The sequence below is a fragment of the Heterodontus francisci genome, chromosome 18, assembly GCF_036365525.1.
Source record: "Heterodontus francisci isolate sHetFra1 chromosome 18, sHetFra1.hap1, whole genome shotgun sequence".
NCBI classification, from domain to species: Eukaryota; Metazoa; Chordata; class Chondrichthyes; order Heterodontiformes; family Heterodontidae; genus Heterodontus; species Heterodontus francisci.
In genome coordinates this window covers 39138830-39158692 of record NC_090388.1, presented here as the reverse complement: position 1 = coordinate 39158692, position 19863 = coordinate 39138830, and the positions used below count along the sequence as shown (strand labels likewise).

Sequence of the window (19863 nt, the reverse complement as noted above, 5' to 3'; positions counted from 1 at the left end):
AGTACTGTGTCAGAATTGGTCCCCGAATTTAAGGAAGGATGTAAATGCATTGGAAGTAGTTCACAGAAGGTTAGTATGCAGGTATAACAAATAATTAGACAAGCTAATAGAATGTTATCAGGAATTGAATACAAAAGTAGAGAGGTTATACAGGATGAGACTACATCTGGAGTACTGTGTACGTTATTGATCTCCTTATTTAAGGAAGGATGTAAATGCATTGGAAGTAGTTCAGAGAAGGTTTACTACACTAATACTTGGAATGGGCGGGTTGTCTTGTGAGGACAGGTTGGACAGGCTAGGCTTGTATCCATTGGAGTTTAGGAGAGTAAGAGGCGACTTGATTGAAATATGTAAGATATTGAGGGGCCTTGACAGGGTGGATGTGGAAAGGATGCTTCCCCTTGTGGGAAAATCTAGAATTGGGGGTCACTATTTAAAAATAAGGGGTTGCCCATTTAAGACAGAGATCATGAGAATTTTTTTCTCTGAGGGTCATGGGTCTTTGGAACTCTTCCTCAAAAGGCAGTGGAAGCAGAGACTTTGGATATTTTTAAGCAGAGGCAGATAGAGGCAGTGACTAGTGGGGTACTGCAGGGATCAGTGCTAGGACCGCAGCTATTCACAATATATATTAATGATATAGATGAGGAAATTAAATGTAATATATCCATGTTTGCAGACGACAAAATGTTGGGTGGGAGTGTGAGCTGTGAGGAGGATGCAGAGAAGCTCCAGTGTGATTTGGACAGGTTGAGTGAGTGGGCAAATACATGGCAGATGCAGTATAATGTGGATAAATGTGAGGTTATCCACTTTGATGGCAAAAACAGAAAGGCAGATTATTATCTGAACGGCGCTAGATTGGGAAAGGGGGAGGTGCAGCGAGACCTGGGTGTCCTTGTGCATCAGTCGCTGAAAGTAAGCATGCAGGTGCAGCAGGCAGTTAAGAAGGCAAATGGTATGTTGGCCTTCATAGCGAGAGGATTCGAGTGCAGGAGCAAGGATGTCTTGCTACAATTATACAAGGCCTTGGTGAGACCACATCTGGAGTATTGTGTGCAGTTTTGGTCTCCTTATCTGAGGAATGATGTTCTTGCTATGGAGGGAGTGCAGCGAAGGTTCACCAGACTGGTTCCTGGGATGGCAGGACTGACGTATGAAGAGAGATTGGGTTGGTTAGGCTTGTATTCATTAGAGTTTAGAAGAATGAGAGGGGATCTTATAGAAACCTATAAAATTCTAACAGGACTGGACAGACTAGATGCAGGAAGAATGTTTCCAATGGTGGGGGAGTCCAGGACCAGGGGTCACAGTCTAAGGATAAGGGGTAAGCCATTTAGGACTGAGATGAGGAGAGATTTCTTCACCCAGAGAGTGGTGAACCTGTGGAATTCTCTACCACGGAAAGCAGTTGAGGCTAAATCATTAAATATATTTAAGAAAGAGTAAGATATAGTTCTTAGGGCTAATGGGATCATGGGATACGGGGTAAAAGTGGGAACAGGTTACTGAGTTTGGATGATCTTCCATGATTGTATTGAATGGCGGAGCAGGCTCAAAAGGCCGAATGACCTACTCCTGCTCCTATTTTTCTATGTTTCTATAATTCTTGATAAGCAAGGGGGTTATTAGGTAGGTGGGAATATGGAGTCGAGGTTATAATCAGATCAGTCATGATCTTATTGAATGGCAGAGCAGGCTCGAGGGGCTGAGTGGCCTATTCCTGCTCCTAATTTGTATGTTTGTATGTTCAAAACCCTCCCTTTTACTTTCCTGTGACGTCATCCCTCCTTCCAATCTTACCCTTTGCTGTGCTTTCACTATTCTTTCTAACCATATAATATCCTTCCTCAGCTTCATCCTGTTACACCCCTACCTCAATGAATGTTGAGCTGGACATGACGCAGAGCACTTCTTCTGTTGTCTTCGCCTCTCCACACACTTCTTTGGCCTGGAGTCTTCCCATGTACAGGGCAGCCTTTCTCCCATCTTCAGAATTCTCGTTCCACCTGGACATCTACCTTTTGGCTTCTCTAGATCGTCTCATTGCAAACTGCTGGTGTGACACTGGAGGCTCAATTTCTCTACTCCATTCACTCACTCTAACATATCTCCCTCTGAGCTTGCAGCACTCCGTTCTCTCAGGTCCAACCCGAATGGTGTCATTAAACCTGCTGAAAAGGGTGGTGATGTTGTTGTTTTGTGAACTGACCTGTATCTGGTGGAAGCTGAATGCCAGCTTTCTGACAACACACCCTACCTCTCCTGGACCATGCCCCCACCACTGAACACCAAGCCATCATATCCCAGACTATCACAGACCTTATCTCCTCTGGTGATCTTCCTTCCATGATCTGTAAACTAAGCTTCCCCAATCTCACAAAGCCTGCTTCTATCTCTGTCCTAAAATCCACAAACAGGACAGCCCTGGTAGACTCATTGTTTGTTTGTTTCAACCTATTCCTGCCCCATGGAGCTGATTTCTTCCCATCTCAAGTCTCATTTTCTCCCCTTGTCCAATCTCTTCCCACCTATATCTGCGACACTTCTGACACCCCTCATCACTTCCAGTTTCCTGGGCCCTAACAGTCATTTACCACATATGTACAATGCTTCTACACTTCCATTCCCACAAGGTTGGCCTGAGGGCCCTCTGCTTCTTCTCTGAACAGCAGCCCAACCAATCCCCAAACACCACTACCGTCCTCCATCTGGCTGAACTTGTTCTTACATTGAACAACTTGTCCTTTGACTCCACCTGCAAATAAAAGGTGTTGCTATGGAAATCCATAAGGGTTCTAGCTATGTCTGTCTTTTCATGGGATATGCAGAATGTTCTTTGTTCCAGTCCGACTCAAGGCCTCTCCCTCACCTCTTTTTCAGGCACTTTGATGACTATATAGGTTTTCTGCTCTTGCCCCAAACTGGAAAATATAATTAACTTTGCTGCCAATTTCCACTCTTCCTTTGCTGTTACGTTGCGCATCTCTGACTCTTCCATTCCCTTGACTTCTCTTTCTCTATTTCTGGGGATAGGCTACTGACAAATATGCATTCTAAGCCACTGGCACTCAAAGCTATTTTTACTACACTTCCTCCCACCCTGATTCTTTTAAGAACTCTATTCCATTCTCCCAGTTTCTTTATTTCTGTCACATCTGTTTTCACAATGCCACTTTTCAACCAGTGCTTCCAATATGTCTTCCCTTTTCTCAACTGAGGATTCCCCTCCACCATGGTTGACAGGGCCCTTGACCATGAACATTCCATCTCTTGCACTTCTTTCTCCCCTTCCCTTCCCTCCTCTCCCTCCCAGAACCTTGATAGAGTACCCCTTGTCCTCACTGACCACCCCAACAGCCTCCACATTCAATGGATCATCCTCTGTTATTTCCACCACTTCCAAATTGATGCAACAAACACACCTTCCTCTTTGCTCCCTTTTTAGAATTCGGAAGGGACCATTCCCTTCGACACCCTGGTCCACTCCTCAATCACCCCAACACACTCTCCACTTTCTGACACATCCTACAATGCAAGTGCAGGAGATGCAACACCTGTCCTTTGACTTACTTTGTTTCTACCGTCCAGGGCCCCAAATATTCCTTCCAGGTGAAGCAACAATTTAACAAAACTGTCAATTTAGTATACTGTATTCGCTACTTATGATGTGGTTTCCTCTACATAGTGGAGGCCAAATGCAGAACGGGTGATCTCTTAGTGTAGCACCTCCGTTCAGTTCACAATTGTGACCCTGAGCTTCCAGTCAGCTGGCATTTTAATTCCCTACCCCACTCCCAATCTGATCTCTGTATCCTCAGTTGTCTACACTGTTTTAATGGAACTCACCGTAAGCTTTCAATTAGCCTTCCGGACTCAACATTGAGTTTAGTAATTTCAGATCATAATCATTGCCCCATTTTTGGAAACCATCTGTTGATAACAATCCTGCTCTACCCATTTACACCTTCTCCAGACCCATCTTTATTTTCTTTACTTATCCTATTGCCATCATCTTGCACCATCGTTCCTTTGGTCATTTAATCCCTCCTGCCTTCCACCCTATCACAAACCTTCCCTTTGGTTCTTTTCTCCCCTCCTCCCTTTCCCTGCTTCTGTACTTGCTTAAAACATGTTAACGTCTTGCACATTTTTCAGTTCTGATGAAAGGTCATCGACTTGAAACATTAACTTTGCTTCTCTCTCCACAGATGCTGCCTGACTTGCTGAGTATTTCCAGCATTTTCTGTTTTTATTTCAGATGATGGGAATGGTTACTGAGTTAACAGTGGAGAAAAATAAGCTTTATAATTTATTGCATTTGGCAATTGTTTCATTGCAAAGTGTGACATCTTTCATGTGAAAGACTTACATTTATATTGCTACAAATGAGGCGGGGGGAGTGCACTGTCTTTTCTAGTTCTAGTTCTCCACAGGTCACAACATATATTTAAATGTTTATCCAGTTACCGATACGGTCAATCATAGACTCTACTCTTTATTCCAGAATAAAATACACCAGCTAGGTTTCTTCAATAAACAACAAAGCTATCAGTTTATTATAAAACAAGACTTATCCAATAATGAAGCAAAGCATCAGCACACAGATTGAAATATGAAAGTTCCCATTGTAAATACCACCGCCCCCCCACCCCACACCCACACACACACATAGGTTAAAGAGGAAAAACATTCTCTGCAGAGCTCTTTTACAAAAAACAGACAGAAGAATTTTGGACAAATACTTGTTAATTCCTGAAGAAAACGTTTGAGATATGTTGTATCCCAAAATGGCATTTAGTCTGGCGTTTGAGAACACTTAGATTGGTAACTGGGATCTTTTCTGGAGCAGTTCTTTTCAGGCGGGTCCGAGAACTAATATGCCAGGTTTTTCCAACTTCTCAGGAGAAATGCAGTATCAGGAGTTTTAGTTCCCGCACACTGGATCTTTGCAGGGTTTCATAGAACATAGAACAGTACAGCACAGTACAGGCCCTTCGGCCCATGATGTTGTGCCGACCCTTTAACCTACTCTAAGATCAAACTACCTACATACCCTTCATTCTACAATCATCCATGTACCTATCCAAGAGTCGCTTAAATGTCCCTAATGTATCTGCTTCTACTACCACCGTTGGCAGTGCATTCCACGCACCCACCACTCTCTGTGTAAAGAACCTACCTCTGACATCTCCCCTAAACCTTCCTCCAGTCACCTTAAAATTATGCCCCCTGGTGATAGCCCTTTCCGCCCTGGGAAAAAGTCTCTGGCTAGCCATTCTATCTATGCCTCTCATCATCTTGTACACCTCTATCAAGTCACCTCTCATCCTTCTTCGCTCCAATGAGAAAAGCCCTAGCTCCCTCAATCTTTCTTCATAAGACATGCCCTCCAGTCCAGGCAGCATCCTGGTAAATCTCCTCTGCACCCTCTCTAAAGCTTCCACATCCTTCCTATAATGAGGCGACCAGAACTGAACACAATATTACAAGTGTGGTCTAACCAGGGCTTTATAGAGCTGCAGCATAACCTCGCGGCTCTTAAACTCAATCCCCCTGTTAATGAAAGCCAACACCCCATACACCTTCTTAACAACCCTATCAACTTGGGTGGCAACTTTGAAGGATCTATGGACGTGGACCCCAAGATCCCTCTGTTCCTCCACACTGCCAAGAATCCTGCCTTTAAGCCTGTATTCTGCATTCAAATTCGACCTTCCAAAATAAGTCACTTCACACTTTTCCAGGTTGAATTCCATCTGCCACTTCTCAGCCCAGCTCTGCATCCTGTCAATGTCCCGTTGCAACCTACAACAGCCCTCCACACTATCCACAACTCCAGCAACCTTTGTGTCATCTGCAAACTTACTAACCCAGCCTTCCACTTCCTCATCCAAGTCATTTATAAAAATCACAAAGAGCAGAGGTCCCAAAACAGATCCCTGCGGAGCACCACTGGTCACCGAGCTCCATGCTGAATACTTTCCATCTACTACCACCCTCTGTCTTCTATGGGCCAGCCAATTCTGTATCCAGACAGCCAAATTTCCCTGTATCCCATTCCTCCTTACTTTCTGAATGAGCCTATCATGGGGAACCTTATCAAATGTCTTGCTAAAATCCAAATACACCACATCCACTGCTCTTCCTTCATCAATGTGTTTTGTCACATCCTCAAAGAATTCAATAAGGCTTATGAGGCATGACCTGCCCCTCACAAAGCCATGCTGACTATCTCTAATCAAACTATGCTTTTTCAAATAATCATATATCCTGTCTCTCAGAATCCTCTCCAATAATTTGCCCACCACCGACGTAAGACTGACTGGTCTGTAATTCCCAGGGTTATCCCTATTCCCTTTCTTGAACAAGGGAATAACATTTGCCACCCTCCAATCATCTGGTACTACTCCAGTGGACAGTGAGGACGCAAAGATCATCGGCAAAGGCGTGGCAGTCTCTTCCCTCGTTTCCCGTAAGAACCTTGTGTATATCCCGTCTGGCCCCGGGGACCTATCTATCCTAATGTCTTTCAAAATTTCCAGCACATCCTCCTTCTTAACATCAACCTGTTCGAGCATATCAGCCTGTTTCACGCTGTCCTCACAAACGTCCAGGTCCCTCTCACTAGTGAATACTGAAGCAAAGTATTCATTAAGGACCTCCCCTACCTCCTCCGACTCCAGGCACAAGTTCCCTCCATTATCCCTGATCGGCCCTACCCTCACTCTGGTCATCCTCTTGTTCCTCACATAAGTGTAGAACGCCTTGGGATTTTCCTTAATCCTACCCGCCAAGACTTTTTCATGTCCCCTTTTCATGTTTCACAGAGACAGGAGGAAGGAGATGAGCTGGGTGTTTCTCTTTTGACAGGTTGATCTCTAACTAACTCAAAACACACCCCAACTAAACCAAAACATCTCAGAAGCGAAACGAAGTCCTGACCCTCATATATCGTGACATGTCACTTCTCTTTAAACATCTCTCCCAAGTCACCAAGGTTTCTGTTGTTTATTTATCTGAAGGCAGGTGATATCCAGAAATGGTTGTTTTCAAACACAATATCTCCAGTGTCCTTTCAGTGAACTTTCAGCAAAAAACAAAGTACAGCATCTATGAAATCTTCAGCCTTCCAATATGAATCAATTTCCACAATTTAAATACGAATTCTCAAAAAATATTTAACAAAAAATGGAAGCACTTTTATAACACCTCCATCCTCGGAGGAATGAAACGCCATTTTTAAATGCGTTTCATTACAAAGAGTGGGAAAAAAAGAGGAAAAATATTGAAACACATTTACACACTCGTTCTTATGCACTCTTTACCTGTAACTAATACAGTTCTGCTTTGTACAATCATTGTACTCAGATAACTCACAGCAAAGGTAAATCCTGGACAAAGCATCCGCAATTACATTATGTTGCCTCACAATGTGGATAATCTTTAAGTGATAAGGTTGTAATAGTAAACTCCATCGGAATCGCCTGGCATTCTAGTTTTTGAATTTTTCCACAAAGGCAAGGGGGTTATGATCAGTATATACCAGTGTCTTTCTGTAGTTGTAGAAGACATATAGTTCAAAATGCTTAAGAGCTAATAGGCCCAGGATTTCTTTTTCCATTGTTGAGTATCTCTTTAGGTGTCATTTTAGCTTTTGGAAAAGCATCCCACTTGCCTGTCTATGCCTGAATCATCGTCTTGTAACAGGTCTGCACTGACCCCTAGGTCACTGGCATCAATTGCTACCTTGAAGGGCTTAGTGAAATTTGGAGCAGCCAACACTGGCTCGTTATTCAAAATGGCTTTCAGCCTCTCAAAAGATGCTTGGCACTCCCCTGATTACACTACCTTTGTTTTCTTTTTTTTGAAGCAAATCTGTCAGTGGAGCAGCCATAGTATTAAAATTTAGTACAAACTTGCAGTATAATCCACACATCCCCAAAAACTTCATGATTTCTCGCATAGTCTTAGGGAACTCCACCAATGCTTGTACTGTTGCTGCTCTTGGCAACACTTGTCCTAGCCCTACTATATGCCCGAGGTAGGTTATTCTTGCTTTTGCAATTTCACTTTTGGCAGGGTTTATCACTAAATCTGCCAACTGTAATTTTCTAAACAGAGCTTCTAGTTGCTTCAAGTGCTTTTTGAAAAATTCGTTTGTGGGATGTGGGCATTGCTGGCTAGGCCAGCATTTATTGCCCATCCCTAATTGCCCTTGAACTGAGTGGCTTAGTAGGCTATTTCAGAGGACATTTAGGAGTCAACCACATTCCTCTGGGTCTGGAGCTACATGTAGGCCAAACCAGGTAAGGATGTAGATTTCCTTCCCTAAAGGGACATTAGTGAACCAAATGGGTTTTTATAACAATTGATAATGGTTTTATGATCACCATTAGACTAGCTTTTAATTCCAGATTTATTGATTGAATTCAAATTTCACCATCTGCCATGGTGGGATTTGAACCCATATTCCCAGAGCATTAGCCTAGGCTCTGGATTACTAGTCCAATGACATTACCACTACACCACTGCCTCCCTAAGTTCTTTTAAGTGTCACTGTATACCAGTGCATCATCAAGATAAACCACACAGTTAGCAACACTGGCTACCACTTGGTTCATTAGTCTCTGAAAAGTGTCTCTGGAATTTTTCTTTTAGCCCAAATGGCATCACTCAGCATTGGAAAAGACTGTCTTGTGTCACAAAGGCCGATATTTCACCAGCTCGGGGTGTTAAAGGAACCTGCCAGTGTCCCTTCAACAAATCTATTTTTGTAAGAAACGTGTCAATACAGTCGTCCAAGCAAGGGATTGGGTAGGAGTCTGCTTTGTTACTGCATTAAGCTTTCTGCAGTCTATGCAGAATCTAGTGGAACTGTCAGGTTTAGGCAATAACACCCATTGGGGAACTCCAGCTGCTTTGACTGGGTTCAATTAGTTGGTTTCCCAACATGTATTGGATTTCTGCTTTCACCTGGGCTTGTTTCTCTGGACTTATGTGATAAGGATGCTGTTTTATTGAAAAGGATTCCCCAGCATCCACATTATGTGTGGCTAAGGTTGTACTTACTGGTTTGTCCTTATAGACTCATTTAAATACTGCAAATAGCCTTGTTATGTCTTCTCATTGTTCTGCATAGTGTCCAATCTCCCTAGCAATTAAGAATTAGCTAACCGGATAAGAGGGAGTTCAACTTGAGAATTGTCCAGCCCTCCTTCTGCCTCATCCTCACTGTCCCTTTCATCCTTCACTGTCCTTACTACCTGACATACCTGTGCTTGCTGGTCCTCCTTCCGGCGATTATACTGTTTCAACACAGAACCGATTCTTTTTCCAGCAATCTGGTGTGTCAGTCAAATATTTTACTTTACCAATTCTTTTGACCACTTTATACGGACTAAAGGCCTGCTACCTGACGCGAACCCGATGGGACCCGATTACATGCGTCGGGTCGGGCCCCTCATCTGGGTCCGACTTTCGGGCTCGGGTTGGGCGGGCTGAGTCCGGGTCGTGCACAGGTCGGGTCGGGCCGGACACACATGGTAAGTGCTCTGCCGGTAAGTATTAAAAATAAAAAACTTCGCTGAGCTGGGAGTCCGGGATGAAACTGAGTCTTCTTCAGTGAGGATGAGCAGTGAGCGAGTGACGTCACTATGACATCATCACGCATGCGCTGCAGCTTCGTGAAGCTTCCCAGTCGGAAGGTAAGTAAAAGAATGGTCGGGTCGGGCTCTGGGCGAAATTCCAGAATACCACATGTTCCGCCATAGGAATTTCATGGGCTATCCTTAATATTTCCCCGCGATACTTGGGCAGTACCACTATCTGGTGAACAACCGTCCATTCTTCGTCCGCAGGTCTGTGAGGAGGTCTCCACTTCATCATTAGAATCCCATTTTTAATATAGTAGCCTTCCAGAACTCCCTTTGCCTCAGATTCCGTTTGAGCCAATTGTGCCACTTCATTTAACTCTGGATCGGCTTACTGAACCTTGATCAGAGAAGACTTATTGAACATTTCCTTCGGATTATCCAAATACCCAAAGAAAGTTTCAGATATATGACTATCTATCTGTGGTGCCTCTTTGACATCCAAGAATGGAACATGTTTAGCCATTGCTTGGGTCACTAGACATGAAGGAAAAATTTTTGGAACCTTTTCCTGCAACTGTTCTTTCTCTTTAACTTCACTTGGTCTTTCCGTGACTACTAGAGAAGCTATTACCTTTGCTCCAACCAAATCATTCCCCAGGAATAGGTCAACTCCATCTATAGGCAAACTATGGACAACTCCTACGGTTACCATTCCAGGCGTTAGGTCGCATTCCGGGCGCACCCGACAGAAAGGTATACACTCGCTGCCGATTCTATTCACTAAAACCTTGAGATTCAGTGCGCTCTCTGGTGGAAAATTTATGCCTTTCTCCAGAAAAAGAGTTTGAGTGGCTCCTGTATCCTAAGTATAACTATAGGTTTACCTGCCTCACTTGAGGGATAAGGAATTACTTTTCCTTTTGAGAAGAATTCCCTATAACTCTCAGGTATCTTATTCATGTCCCCCGCACAACAGACGTTTTGCACTTGGCCTTACAGCTGCAGTCAAAGCTACAACCTGATCTGTCATACGCTCGGTCAAGCATCCTTTTCTCTGCATTGGCCTTATGTACCCCAATAAGTCCCATGAGTTTATGCTGCAACTTCCAGCATTCTGCACGAAGGTGTCCCACCTTGTGCCAGTGGTAACACACAGGCTTTCGAACCTCACTTCCACCCTCAGCATCTTATGTTCTGGCCTGAGGAGGGGATCCTGGAGCGTTCCCAGCTGTGCCTTCTTGTCCCTGGCTACTTGCCTTCCTTTCATCCTCCCACCTTCTATCCTTCTGGAGTTTTTGATCATGACATGTCACTTCTCTGTAAACATCTCCCCCAAGTCACCAAGGTTTTTGTTCATTTATCTTAAGGCATGTGATATCCAGTAAAGGTTTTTTTCAAATACAATATCGCAAGTGTTCTTTCTGTGAACTTTCAACCAAAAACAAAGTCCAGCTTCTATGAAATCTTCAGCCTTCCAAAATGAATCCATTTCCACATTTAAATAAGTCTTCAAAAGATTTTACAAAAAATGGAAGCAGTTTCATATCAATACAACATTTTTGCAACATCAAGAACTATTGTGAGTGATGTGGCAGTCAATTTGTGCTCAGCAAAGCTATAAAGACTGGCAGAACACTGGGAAGAACTCCTTCTTTCTTCGAAATAATGCAATGGGATTTTTTTTTAGATAGATTTCACTTTAGTATTGCTACACCAGTGTGCTTTGTTGAATGATAATTTTCTTTAATCCACTGACTGGCGAGCTGAATTTATATTTTTTTAAAGAAATTTAAAAAGGAACAGATAAAAGATGACTTTCCTAGCAGCTTGAGATGGCCACCTAATTTGCAACACTGTATCCTACATTGCAAGGCCTGCGAGGTGCAGAGGAAATGCCTGCTCATCCCAGCAAGAACCAAGACTCAGGAAGTTTAAGGGAACTGTCTGTCATTTTTAGCAAGAAAAAATACCCTTCTAACTAGAATGTATGAATCACTGGGTGACTGTCATGTGACAACCCCCCTGTGGTTTTAAGCTGGTGTTTCTCTGTAGCAGATGGAGAAGCACCTGGACTCTGACACATGCAGACCCAAGTGGGAGTCCCTCTCTCTCTCTCTCTCTCTCCATTCCAGCTTGCACGTTGTGAACTGTATCTGCTGGCTGACCACCTCTGCGTACTCCGGGTGCAATCAGAAACCCCTTTGGAGCAAATCATCCACATCGCTGTCTCCAAAGGACCCACCGAGTCAGTCATCTATATCTTTGAACTAAAAGCCTCAGGACCACTGAATTCAACTAGAAGCCAGCAGAATCACCAAACTACACAGACCGCATACCCTTTTTTCTATGAACTTTAACTCGACCAATCTACCCTTCCACATTGTGTAACCTATTTGTGTATGTGTGAGCCTGTAGTGTGTGTGTGGGGGTGAAAGTTGAAGTGTAGTTTATTATTTTACTTAGTTTGGTTTAAGTGCAATAAAGTTAACCACTTTCTTTGTTAAACTCAAGAAAACCTGTCCAATTGGTTCTTGTAATCGTAGCAAGTAAGTAGTCAAACACCTACTGAATTTGCCACTACATCCACTTTTTTCAAAAAACGTTGTCAATCAAGGAGAGGAAAAGAGGGAAGCCCTTCGACCCCTCTTCATCTGACTGTAACAGTATAATGGTAGGTATGCTTGACTTGGTAGCTCAACATGGAATCATACATGTTTCACACGTTTTTTTTGTTGTTGCGCTGATACTATTTTTAAAAGGCATAGCCACACAAACCAGTACTTAAAATCTCTGTACCGGTTTTTCAGTTACCTTTTTTCTATCTTTCTCTCTTAACACTTTTTAAACAAAGTTTTATCTCCTCTCTGTGCATTATTTTCTCGGCTTGTTTCTCATTTTTCCTTTTATTCTGATTACCCCAGATCTACAACAAACTGAGGCCTGACCTGAAAAATAAAAATGAAAGACCTCTGCACCTGAGTTTGATCCAGCTCTGCAAACTCCATTTGTCTTCAGCATGAACATTTATTGCACTTATATTAAATGAAAGCAAGGAGTGGCCGAATTCTCCTTAAAATGTTTCTAATGGTACTCTTACCGCAACCTCAACAACATTTACCCCTCAGCTACAACTGCCATATTTAATTAGATGACCATGCAGATGCAGAGCATATCTTTTGTTCTGACAACCACATTGCCTGGGAGGTAGGGTAAAATGGCATGCAAATGTAATACAAGGCAAGAGCCTGATGTATTGAGTTTGGAAATTTGGGACAAAAAAATGAATAGATCTGATGAGACTAGTGTGTCATTGGAGACAGAAATCTGATGTGTCTTTTAAAATTCTTTTTGCCTGTCAATAATCACTTTAGACTGCACTGCAGTAATACCAAGTCTGAGGAATCAGTGGGCGGACACATGATAAAATTTACTTCACACTTTTTTTGGAGAGACAATAATCAGTAACCTTAGTACAAAGGATTTCAACCCTGTCCTTCGCTGAACTATCCAGTCCCTGCTGTCAGAATTATTATTGCTGTATACAGTCAACTTAACGTTCTGCACATGAGGGAACACAGCCACTGCTGCAAAGCCACGAGCTCTCTCCTGCTGAGATCAGTAGTGAAGGTGATGGTTAGCCCTGGCAAATAGGGCATTGATCACCTACTTAATACAAAGGTGGACTGCAGTCTGGCAGATGTGGCTGATGTCCCCTGTTGCAGACTGACAGGAGCGAGTGGCGTAAAAATTCAGGGCTGTGGTGACTTTGAGGGCCACTGACATAGCATGCCCCCTGATCCAACAGGTGGTGTTGAAGAAATTTTCAGTGGTCTGCAACAGTCTTACTGAAGAATAACAGCCTCCCCCTGCACTGTTCCTCAGTTATGTTCAGAAAGCTGAGTATGGGTATGTGGACCCTATGTGCTGGGTATGGCCTCTTGCATGCAGCTGCTCGGACCTGATGTGATTTTGAGAGGCCCAGAAGGTGTTTGCTGAGGCAGCTGTCTCTCCTTTGGTCGCTTTGGAAGTTTTGGTCCATTCAGAAGAGGCACGAAAGGCTCCCTTATTAAGTAGAGAAACGTAAAGGGTTGTAAGTGTAGAAGAGCGTAGAACTCACCATCTGAAAGCCGGAAACGCTTCTGATAACAAAAAATTCTCTAATCCAGTGAGCTGCAACTGAGCCCTCTTTCATACTGCTTCAGGAGTTCTCAACCAGCAGGCTTTGCTGGCTGGTCAGCGAATTGGCGATGGGAGCATCCATGAATTCAAGTTAAAATGCTATGGAAACTGGTACAACGTCATCATTGTGTGTCTTTGACCTTTTCATTAGGCCGGAGGCGGGTGCCTGACATGTAGCTAGTAATGGCTCAGTTAAAATGGTGGGAGGCAGAAACAGTATTGGAACTGAATGGCAGCCATAGACGTGACTTTAAACCCTCACCCTTGTCATTCTCATCGAGCAGGTGCTGGGGGCATTAGAATAGGCCCATAAAAATGTTGCACACTGAAGCATAGCATATAATATGTGTTTTAGCAGAGCATATGAAAAATATTGAAGTGTGCTTCTTGTCTCTTTAGTGTGAACAATGATAATTCTCTCTTTTGTCCCTCTTTTATCCTAAATGAACAGTATATTTTCTCATATAACAATGTTTGCTCACGTAGCACAGATTTTATTCACTTTAGTGGCGTTCGATTTGTTGTACTGTCTTTTCCCTTAGCTACTGTTTATGCTGTTGCTTTGCCACCCTGCATAATAAGACTTTGAATAATGATGCAAATCTGAAAGTTTCATTCATTTAAAATTTCAAGGCAAATTTGTTGCGACTGAATAGATATCTTTAAGTGTTTGTTGAGGACATTTCAGCTAACCAAGCATTTCTGAGCAGACAAAGATTGACCTGCCACAGCAACTGTGTCTTATTCGCAACCCATAAATATTTGCCATAACATTAAAGAGAGGGTATTTCTGATCTTGCCGTACCCAATTTTTTTCCAATTATCAGAAATCGGGGCCTAGAAATAGCAAACAAAGCACTGGGATTTATTTCTAGGGGGATAAAATTGAAAAGCAGATAAGTCATGTTAAATTGTATAGAACCTTGGTTAGACCACACTTGGAGTACTGGCAACAGTTATTTATTATTCTAAAATTAACTAAAGACTAAACAGACTAAGGCTCCTTTTTCTAGAAAAGAGGTTGATGGGTATTCAGGAGGGAATTCGGGAGAAACTTCTTTACCCAAAGAGTGGCTAGAATGTGGAACATGCTACCACAAGGTGTAGTTGAATCAAAATAGCAGATATATTTAAGGGGAACCGAGATAAGCACATGGGGGAGAGAGGAATAGAAGGCTATACTGATTGAATTCAATGAAGTGGGGTGGGTGGGGTGGGGAGGGGGGTAGGTGGCAGTGATGCGGTGCGGCGGAGAGGCTTGTGTAGAGCACTAATGCTGACATAGACCAGTTAGGCCGAGTTGCCTATTTCTTTGCTGTAGACTCGATTCAAGTCGATGTATATATAATGTAGTGTATCCTTTTAAGCGGAGTGTAAATAATGAAGTTTGTGCCTCCTGTGCTATTGACTTTACTGAACTAAAGTTAAATGGCTTGAACTTTATGATTAAGTTGGTGTTTACAGAAAGTCAGAAACAGTGTTTAGTGCTTGCATTTGAATCTGAATAAATACATTGCCCATTTAAGCCAATAGCTTTTTGTTTGCACATAATACACCTTGAAAATGTGAGAAAGCTTACTTTTTTCAAAATGGCAAAATGGTCATCCTGAAATATGCTTTTCAGAAGATATTATGAATATACAAAATTTTAATCCATACCTGGACAACATGGTTTGCATTCAAAGCTTGTGAATTTTGAAGCAAATCTCATCTCTTAACATTGCTTTACAGACAACTGGAACATGGGGCTGAGACTACCTTAGCTCCAAAGAATTGGATGGAAGAACATTTGATGCAAGAGTTCTTGGATTTTTAGGTAAGTGACTATTTTGATGGATTTTTATTTAGAGAATGTAACAAAAATTAATAATGGTTTCTTCACATTTTGTGATGCAGCGGCATTATCTAAAATTGCTGTTAGTATGAATTGGCATGACATAATTGTTTCCAGGTTTGAATTGTTAGCCAATCCTTCTGTTCTCAAAATGAAGAGTACAGTAGTTGCTTCTTTTCTCCATAGTTTCTGCTGGATGACAGCCAATACTTTTATGTTGTCTGAAATGACAACTGAAATTAATGTGACAGTTTTGCAGCAACAATATGGTATTTGTGTAGAGTAACACTTATCAAAAACTGACATTTGAAATGAGCTATGTCGTAACAATTTTCAGCTTTCACATGTCTATCTGAATTTGCCCTCATTTATGCTAACCACTTAGGGAAAACTGAAAGGTTGGCTTTTCAAAATTTAAATTTAAATATGTCTGAAAATTTGTAGTTAATACAATTTTTATCTTGTTGAGAAAATGTTAATGTAACTTACTATATTGCACGAGTGAATATTGTTGGTAGTGGTAAATTTTATTTACAACCTGTCCCCCCCCCCCCCACCCCACTTAAGTGTTAACGGGAGCATCTACATTTGGGGAAAGAGGAACACAAGAAAATAGATTTTTAATTAGGAGTTTTATGTTAAACATAACTTTTTTTTCGTTGGGTATCTTCATTCATGAATAGTTAACATTTTCTGTGCTTCAATTACAGTAATGATGAGGATGAGCTAATTTTTTTCACTGGAATACTTTTACTTTTCTCTTTGGTTTGAACTTACAAATATTCAAAGATAACATTTTGGAGTATATGCAATCATAGAAATATATCTATATATAGGCAAAAGAAAAATCAGTATCCATTTGTAATTAATAATAACAAATTTTCAGATGATTGTAATTTGAATTAAAATGAATAAAACTCTTTTTTTACATTTGTTCCAATCACATTTTTAAAAATAAATCCCGTTGAAAAACTTTGGGTTCAACATCATTTCTCCTAGATAATTTACTATAAAAATATTATTTAAAAATGTATATGCATATGAATTGTTCATAATTTACCATGCCTCCAGTGTGATCAGTGTTGCTTTGCACTGCCATTCAAATTAATGAGATAAGTACAGTTTTAGTATTTGTGATGTTGGTGTAGCCAGTTCTGTTTGGAAAACTTACTGATTGGACATAGCTTGTAGATTTGTACAATAAAAGTCTGTAGTACTTTACCTTTTATTTTCAAGAAAAATACTTTTTCCTTTTAATTTAGGTATTTCTGTGGCATGCACCATTCCAGTGGAAATAACAGGCAGGTGGTCTGCTTTTGTGTCTATGTCAGGGGACTCTTCGAGCCAGACATTAGGGACTGCTTGAGTGTGCCTTGGGTGCCTTACTTAATGAAATGATGCCCCCCACGCCCACCCCCCAACATATTCAGGACATATTTCCCTCTCTTCTGTTTCTGTGAAAAAGTTGATGTTTCACTCTGACTCCTGACATCAGCAGTTGCAAATTAATCTTCATGCACTTCACTTTGTCATTGGTATGCTGTCAATTCTACATGCCCCAATATTTCTTTTTAGTTGAAAGGCAGCTCCTTCCAGATTTAATTTAGCCTTGTTGTGTAACATGGCTAAAACTTTAGATCACGTTACATAGAATTTACAACACAGAAACAGGCCATTCATCCCAGTGTGTTGATATTAACACGGAACAAAGATATCATTGTATATAATGTGTTTTGGTATGGATAACATTTTTATTGTTTTCCTATCTGTATTATTGAAATGTGTAATTTTGATGTACTTCAAATTGTGGCATTACATATTGTGGCACTACATAATTGATTTGGATATTGACACTCACATATAAGGAAATAAAACATGTCATGCAGCAGTTTTATGATACCTGGAATGATACAGAAATGAAACTTACAACAATAGTGCAGTTTCTGTTACATATGTAACAAAATATTTTGGTAGAACTATGGCCCTCCAGCAAAGTGCTGGCTATAGAATGGAAAGTGAATATGTTGAATTCCAGTTTAGAAAGTATTGTGGCAGTAGAGTTAAAATTAAAAACCTAACAGAGTTGCCATGATACAGCTCTGGGATATGAAGTATGCATGCAGAGTTGCTTAATTCATGATAATTTCTGACCAATTTTTAGGTGTCTTAATGGAGAAGAGAGAAGTAGAGATGTGTACAGAGGGGATTCCAGAGCTGAGGATCTAGGTAGCTGAAGGCATGGCTACCCAATGTGGAGCAAAGAAAATCAGAAAAGTAGAAGAGGCCAGAATTGGAGGAGCACAGGTATCTCGGAGGATTGTAGGGCTGCAGAGCTTACAGAATTAGGGTGGGATGAGGCCATGGAGGGATTTGGAAACAAGGATGAAAATTTTAAAATAGAGGCGTTGCTGGGCCAGAAGCCAATGTGTGTCAGCTAGTGCATGGGTGATGGGTGAACAGGACTTGATATGAGGAGGGATATGGGCAGCAACAGGATACTGGCTTAAATGTGTATGGATGTAGAAACAAAGGATCTCACACATGCTCCCCTCTGCTTTTCTTTTTAATATTGGTGTAACTTTGTGTACAGGGGTGGAAAATAGGTTGGGGACAAACTCCATCTTGTCTCTCTCCCCATTTTTACGTGCATCTGATTTCCTACAGGCAGCTGGCAGCATGTTACAAGCCGATATAAGTAACAAAAATGTCTTTTCCAATGTATTTTCCATCACTTGCACCATAGCAAATTGGACACCAGGTATATCTGTTGGTCCCTGGCATCTGTCATTACTATGGATTTTTGAATTTTTAGTGGAAGAAAGCCTAGATCACACTGGACCATCCAGCAAGGGAGAGGGAGCCCATTTATTGTATACTCATTTCTTTGAGGCCGTATAATTAACCAGGACTGGAGACATATCTTTATGGTGGATGCGAAAGTCCTGCTGCCCTGGAGATGTATGTCAAATTACTAAAAGTGAAACATGTAGGCCACCAAGTATAATGGGAGAGAAGAGTTTGTCTTAAGTTGTTGAAATGCAATTACTTGATATCTTACTTCCTACAATTTCTAATATGGAAATCAAAATTCTACCACAGTGGTTAATTCTACCATGGTGCTTCTCTTGTATGTTGCTACAATTTTTCAAGTTATTATTACAGTCCATTCATGTGTGAATACAAATATTTTAAAAAGTGTTAATTCATATAGTCTATAAAATCCCTTTTTTAGGGAAAGGATACTTTGTGACAAATGAGAAAACTGCCGTTTAGAAACATTGACAGTATCAGCCCATGAAAGTGCATTTATTCATTGGATTGATGGTTTTCTCCTTCCCTTCTCTGTACTTTTGAGGTCTTTGGATACTTATATCTGCTTCTGACATTTGGCTGATTGTTGCCAAAGATATTAAGGAATGTTCTTGCTTAATCCTCTCGAGATTTTAGTAGTAGTTTTGATTTAAGTGAAAACTGTAACATTTTCAGATTGTTTCAAGGATATTCTAAATTGAACGATACTTAACAATCTCTTACAAATGTTTCATTATGCATATTAAAATATCCAGAAATTATTTTTTGGTTATTTCTGTCAAGAAAACACGATATGCCTAATGAGGGATTATTAATTAATTGATTGGAAATTTACATTAAGCTTTTAGTGGAAAAAAATCATGCTGTTTACTTCAAAAAACTAACTGCCAAGATGGCCACCGCAATTTGCATCTGAAACACCTTTTCGCATTCCAAAGACCCACGCGGAGACAGAGATCTGGGCAGCATGGACCCAGAACAATGGCTTGCTCTAAGTGATTGAATTACCTAAGAATGCTTCATTAACACAGCATTCAAGGCAATTCTAACACATTGACTTTGAAAGAGCAAACCCCCTCCAATTGTAAAAATTGGCATCTTGGGGCCTGGGGAGCCAACTCCACACCTTGACTATCATTAGAAGGTTCCAGTGAATGCACAGAAGCCATCATGTGACCGTCTGTCCACCTCTGTGAAAGGAAAAAGTTTCCTTGAACAAAGACAGAAAGGCAGTAACTCAGACTGGGCAGCAGGAGAAAGGCTGTGTGCCTGTCTCCCTGCACCCCCCCACCCCCCCACCACCCCGCACCCCCCTTCTCTTTCTCTCTCTCTCCAAATAACACAAGTTTGAACCCCGTCTGTGACTGTGGACCCTCCAAACCTACAGATTGCTACAGACAGAGACCAGGGGAAGAAAGCTATCTACAAACCTGCCTCCAA

General features: G+C 41.5%; 1 protein-coding gene across 5 annotated transcripts in view; it reads left to right on the top strand.

The window, feature by feature from the left end:
- foxp2 (forkhead box P2) overlaps window positions 1-19863 on the top strand; it is a 924460-nt gene that overhangs the window by 161289 nt on the left and 743308 nt on the right. For all 5 annotated transcript variants that reach the window (XM_068050567.1, XM_068050570.1, XM_068050565.1 and 2 more), the window contains one exon: window positions 15510-15594. The gene's annotated coding sequence lies outside the window, so the exon portion shown is untranslated. The remainder of the gene's footprint in view (window positions 1-15509; window positions 15595-19863) is intronic.